Here is a 7240-nt window from a genome sequence, read left to right as displayed (position 1 = left end):
TTGTTGCATAGTTATAAAAGAACTCATTATTTTTTAGTTTACTTTGAATTATATTTTGAATTATATTGAATTATAAAGAAATGCCTAGTAGGAGAAGACCCGTGCTAAGGCAGACTAACATATATGTTTATTTATATATTTCCATATACATACACACACACGTGTGAACCCTTATAAACATTCATGCTCATACACACATGCATACACGCACATACACACATAAATATGCATATGTTTATATATATATATATACATACACATACTCACATTAATATTCATACATATATACACACACATAATATACATAAACACCCTTACATACATACATACATACATACATATATATATATATATATATATATATATATATATATACATATACACATATATATATATATACATATATATAATTATAAAAATTATCTTTCTGGTCATTGTATTGTAGTGTTTAAATTGTCGCGGATAATATAAATATTTTTTTAATTTAACTTGCAACGTAGTTTAATAAGGTTTTGGTTTCTCTTCTTCCTAACTAAATAAGCCACTGAGTTATTTTATTTTTTTGTTTCTGTGACGTTTCTGTGACGTCACACTACGAGTTGATATATATTAAGTTAATTTAAGTTAATTTCAACTCGTTCAAAATGGCCTCACAATTAAAATATTTCTGTTTAATCGAAAAAAAAAGAAATTCAGTAGTTAGTGATGCTTGCGATTGTTTATTTATTTAAAACTTCAAGCAAAAACTGTTACTGTAACTGACCACTTTACGCATGCGCGCAGGCGGGATGTCAGACTTTTGGACTCAGTGTAAACACGATTCTACGCGCCTTCTTGCATATTATAATTCAATGTTCCGGAGTTCAGAACCCCTGTCAGAATGTTTCTTCTGATTTGTCCCACATCCAGATCGACCTATTTACATGTCCCGCGTCAGGTGAAATTATTTCCCCGTTCTCGAACCTGGGACACTCGGTTACAGCGAGGTAACGAGTTACCAGCAATCCGCCATCAAGTCGGTAGCTCGTTACCTTATACTGGTATAACGATTAAAACAAAATAACAGAAAATATTTTATATGCATTCATTATCTTTTTATTTGGATACAAATTAAAAAAAGTGATGGAGAACATTGTAGAGAAGGAAACATAGATGTCTAGGCATTTACAGGGATTATGACTAGGTTAAATAGCCACTTTACACACTGTGTAACAACTTTCACCATTAGGCCTATATCTGAAGATATGTGTTTCTTCAATTCGTTAATCTGTTGTTTTTTTTTAAGTTTAAGAAGCTTAAACCTTTATTTATACAGGTGGAATTCAACTAATTAAATTATTTCCCCTACATTCTAGGCAACGCCTGAAAAAAGTTTTTCATTTTCATTCTTAGACCTGTATCTACTAAGTACATACTTAGATAATAGATTTCTTTGGATTATGTCTAGTCTCCTTAACTAGGTTCGACCGGTTTTAAGGCAGACATTTTTATGCAAAAATAAACATTAACATGACTACTTACTAGTTAATTTACTATAGAGTTAAACAATATTTAAATATACCATTAATTATTTCTATATTTTTTTTGTAATTTATTTCTTATCCTAAAAGTATTATTAATTAAATATTAAATAAACAAACTATTGCAAAACGTCACTCCCCATTATGTAAACAAGAATTGTTTTTTGTTCTGTTACGTAATGTAAATATATATATTTAATTAATATAAAAATTGTATTGAGTAGTAATATTGTATATTTTTATTTTTTATCTGAATAAAAAAATATTATGGAATGTTTTAGAGTAAGTTCTCCGATTTTTCTCTACCTAAATCCAGTTACCATTATTTTAAAAAATTATTTAATTGAATTCGGGTGGGGTTTTGTAATTTTCGGGTAAAATATTGAATATTTTGGGGCCCAAAAACCTGAAATTTCTTTACCGGAATTCAGAGTTTGTGGTAGACCCCATGACCCATCCTTTAGTTTGACTAGTTTGTTAGAAATATTTGGGTAAATAATCAGAACGTAAATATTTCATTAAATAAAAAGTGTTTTTGGAATTACGTATCAACCAATATAAAGAAATATAATTTAAACTCTTTTTTTCACTTTCGTTTTTAAATATGGAAGAAACGTGTTCCACTTGACTTGAGTTGTGGCGCCTAAATTTCCACTTAAAAAGTCCAGATGATCTTCTTACAGAGAATATGCGTTGACAACTAAACCCTGTTTAAAAAGAACTTTCTGCATTTGAAAATACTTTTGTACAAACATTTATGATTTCGTTAAAAAAATACTTTACAGAGAAATGAGGTTTGATGAATACGTATGATTTTTTTTATCAATCTCTTGCAGACGCCGGTCTGATTACTGCTCCAGTTCCTGGTTAAAAATCCGGCGTGTCTCTAGTAACGTAAAAAACACAGTGATCCGTTGTGAGACGAATGCAAGAACCGTGCACCTGGCTACGCCCTCCTCGACGTCTTGGATTCGCGGTCACGGGCCGTCCCTACTGAATCGATCGCCCAATTCTCGCTTCAGCTCGGAGGCCTGCAGCGCAGACCCTTGTGGCTTAGGCCGTAGGATAACCCCGTCTTATACAGCGGTCTGCAAGCAAAATGAACCTTCGGTCTGACTCTGGACCTGGTTAGCTACAACTGCAGGGCGGAGCGCACGACGATCATGAGAGCTTGGAGCGGAGCAGGGCGAAAGTGACGATTTGACTTTTAATAAATAAAACGCAGAGTAGAAGAAATACATATTTATTATTTATAAGTTGTACGGGTAATATCGATACATTTGCACCGTGTCGCAGTCGGTCATGGCGCAACCCAAAAAAGTGTACATTTCAAAAGTTTTTTATTTTTTACTACTCAACATTGGAGACCACATAAAAAAATCGAAATATATGTACACAAATTCGAATGACGTTTTCAATGTTCAGTCCCCGGTCAATTATTGTAGTGAAAAAAACGTTCATTTATTAAAGGGCTGTCTCGGAGCACTAGATTTACCTGGGTATTACGAGTTAAAAGCTACAAAAATGGCAAAATCAATTCGTGTTAAACCAGGTGGGTCCCTAAAGTTTCTTGATTTCTTCAGATAGAACTCGCCAGGCCCAACCACATGGCGCAAATTTTAGGCAGATACCTTAAAGGCGGAGTTCGATACGGTCGTTATAAGTTGCGGTATCTGAGTCAGGTACATTTGATACGGCTCGTTCGAAATGTATGGAAAATAGTGCTGAATCGTAGAATTTTTAAAAGGGTGATGATCGGTGGAGATCGCAGCGAGATCGGGCCCCGGGTGCGCCCGGCATCGTCCTTTCCATCTCGCGCCGGCCAGAAGCTAACTTCCGCGCACTGGAATCCGGCCGACCAATTTTTCCAAAAACGACTGCGGATGCCCAGAGGGCTCGATTTCAACCGTTTTCAGCACCCCGATTAAGCTCAAATAGATCCAAAAACGAATTTTCAATGTTAGCGCGTTCGGCTTTTTTAAAAAATGGTTACTATTAAAAAAAAATTCTAATGATAATGATAATTTATTAGCGTTCTTATAATTTTTTTTTCTTTTCTTTTCTTATTCTCTAAATTTTATTTTATCTTGTTTCCATTTACTTTATTTTTATTACTGTATATAAATATATGTTTTTTTTTTTTGGCTAACTAACATTTCTTAATTTTTAAATTGCTTTTATTTTGATACCGACAACGTAATAATAATAATAATAATAATAATAATAATGATTGGATACTTTATATAGCACCATTTTTGTCAAAATCACCTCAAGGGCGCTGTACAATAAATAAATATCCCAACACGTCTTGCAGCTACAGAGCGCATGGGCGGTCGGGATTCTATTTCCTCGTCTCCAATTATGATATATTACAATTATGATATATATGAGCAAGATAACAGAACGTCTTGCAGCTACAGAGTACATGGACAATAAGAAATCTAGCCCCTATTTACATTTTTGTTTTTTTTTTAATTATTTGACAATGAAGTTTAGAGTTTAAGTGATTTTTTAAAAACAAAATAATAAGCAAATTTATAAAATTAGAAGTTAGATAACAACAAGTCTTGCAGCTACTGAGCGCATGGACGGTTGAACTTGTAGACCACATTTACTAAATTTAAATATTTGATAGTTGATAACATTTACATAATATGATAGCTAACATCACAAAAAGTTTTCAAAACGCATCGACAAATGGAATTTCAAAAACATAAGAATGATTTTAAAAAGTTACTAATAAAAAATAATAAATAAAAACACAATAATAATACATTGAGCAAAGAACTAGTAAGTATGGCAATTAAGTGAAGATGTAACAGCACAAAAAGTAAAATAACTAATGTACTTAATCAATAGCTTACGCCATTGTGGAAAATTTATATCGACTGTTTCCACAATTTTCGTTTATATATATTCTTATTTTTTGTATACAATATATGTAAAAACTGTTGTTTTTTTTCCCAAATAAAAATAAATAATTTACCCAAATATTTCAATTTTCCTAGCTTTCTCCAACGAGTTTTAAATAACTCACTATTAGAAAATGAAAATCAAGTTGTGATAAAATTGGGTTCGAACCTCGGACCTCTGATCCGTGAGTCCGTAACACTAGCCACGGGACCACAACCCGATTCCAACTGTATTAGTATACCGTACGTCCGAAAACGGCAGATAAAGCTAGGTGCTTTTGAAGGTTTGGATGGTCCTAGATCCTATAAAATGCAATTTATAAAAATTAAAAAATACTTTAGGAACACGTTTATCATAAATATCTATAATGCAAAAAAAATCGCTTTAGTGCCATAATTTAGGAAGAAAATACGAGATTACGTTTGTATAAAGGTAATTCAGACAGCGCATCCTTTTCCAGCATAATTTCCTAGATGAGCGTTTTTGACTCGATGGGTACTCTCAGGCTCAGGTAAAAATCCCAAATACGAAAATTGAGTGGAGATAAGATAAACGCTTTGTTGTGTAATGGTAGAGTGTGTTCTGTTTCATACCCAGAACTGTATTCTTCATCCGACTGGACACAGAGCGGTAAAAATCGATATATATGCTTGAAACTCATGGAATATTAAAGGCGTGTAGGTATATATAAAGTATATTATGTACTTTAATATATTTTCTAATAAATTAAAAATATTTAAATAATAGATATATTGAAAAAATCACAATAAATATTCATGTTTTCCAAAAACACACCGCTTATATTGTACGACGTTAATTTTTAAATGAAAAAGTCGGGTGGTTTAAAAAAATCGTTATGAGACTATCAAATTAAGCCAAAAAAAAAAGAATTTTATTCTTATGTATCGCATTATCATCGCTATGATTTTTTAATTTTTTGTAATTTTGAAACTACGCCGCCCGTGACGTCAGTGAGTTGTGCAGTTATTTAAAAGTACAACCCTATACCGGTCAAAATCATAAGAACCTGTGACGTTTTAAAGTATGAAAACAATTTTCGTGATTTATTTCGTGCGTTTTCTAGAAACTTTGCCGTGCGATTTACGCTCCAACTCTTAAAATTTAGTAAGGTATCCAAAATAAAACACTTTTATTGGATTTAATTCTACGATAACCCCTAGGAAGTAGGGGTTATCAAGTGAAACTAATATTAATTTTATTCAAACCTTGCAAAATTCTATGATCAAATTGCTATTACATAAAGATGTATACCGCCAGAGACACAATATTTCAATATCATTAATGTATAAATCTGTAAATAAATTATCTGTTTGGGCTCTACTTTGGTATAAATTAATTTATCAGCATGCGTCGCACTCCGAGTATAAACTCAAGTTGGCACATGATTACAACACCAGGTTTACTAGTATGGAAGGGCTAGCTGTTCCTAGATACTGCAATAAATATGGCAAAAGGACACTGCAATACAGTATACCTAAAATATTTAACATGTTATCAAACAATATTAAAAATACTGAGTTAAATACAGGAGTGCGACGTTTGCTCAAATTATGGTTATTGGAAAAAAGTTTTTTGTATTAGTGATAGTTTTTAATTTTTCATAATGTAATCTGTAATTGATTTTCAAGTAAAATTATTTTTAATGTAGGTTAAGTGTAAATAATCGATGTAATTTATAAGAACCTGCTGACGAGTTGTATGTATGCAGCTCAGCAGGACTTTAATTTAAAACTATTTTGTAAATATTTTTGGAAAATAAATTAAAAAAAAAAAAAATGGTTTTCTGCCAATTATCTGCATACACAAGAAATATGCTCTAATTTTTACCGCACGCAAGAAAACATTTTTTATCTCCTTTGTCCTCCCTTAGCACAGGGCTTCCTCATTGGTATCCAAAATGTATTTTACAATTCCCAAACGTAATATTATCAGTTCTACAGCTCTACGGATATACAAATAACAAAATAAAACCAAGTGCGCATCTCTCTGCGCAAACTTGTTTTCGATCGTATAATTTTCTTTAGAATCCCGTTTGTTTCATAATGTCAGTCAAGTCAAACCATCATGAAAATATATTTGGGCTGCAAGCAATTTGTCTTCCTACAAAACACGTCTTCTGAAGTCAAGAATTTCAATAGATACTAATTTCTCATTAAAACCAACATACTAACATTCGAGGGTCGATCGAAAAGCAACGCCAATTTTCGTTTTACTTAAAATAATATAAACATTACTTTTTGATCGTTTTTGATTTTATCAAACAAACAAACCGTCACGGCGTTGCTCTGTGAGGGTAGGCAGATAATATAGAACGCCATATCATCCTGTTTTTGCACACATACCTTACTTCCTCGACGTGCACTTTCATTAATATTCTCAAACACGCGCGTCGATTATTCCTAATTTCGAGATGTCCATATTCGAGTATTTGCTGGGTGATCATGCTGCACTTTTCACGGCCTTCCTCGTTTCATCAACGCAGAATGATCGATCGATTATGTCTCCTTTAATTTAATTATGCCTAAGGTTTTTACATTGATGTAAACTGTTTTAAAATGTTCAGTAGCTCCTAGAATCTTCTGTTTTTATCTATGATGTCAAAAGGGAATAAAAATGTTCTTTCGATCTTTGTAAAGACACATTCGTCATAAAGAATTAAATCAACTGAATACGGAAGCTGTGGCAGCACTGTGATTAGATTTTAGATAAAAAATGAACAAATAAATTTTAATGTGTGAGCCGGTAATATTGTGATGCACATATTAGCGTCTTTGCCTATATTGTGG

Source organism: Micrasema longulum, unplaced genomic scaffold (assembly GCF_059751315.1).
Source record: "Micrasema longulum isolate JH-2025_06_02 unplaced genomic scaffold, ASM5975131v1 h1tg000077l, whole genome shotgun sequence".
In the NCBI taxonomy this organism is placed as follows: Eukaryota; Metazoa; Arthropoda; class Insecta; order Trichoptera; family Brachycentridae; genus Micrasema; species Micrasema longulum.
This window is presented reverse-complemented; position numbering follows the sequence as displayed.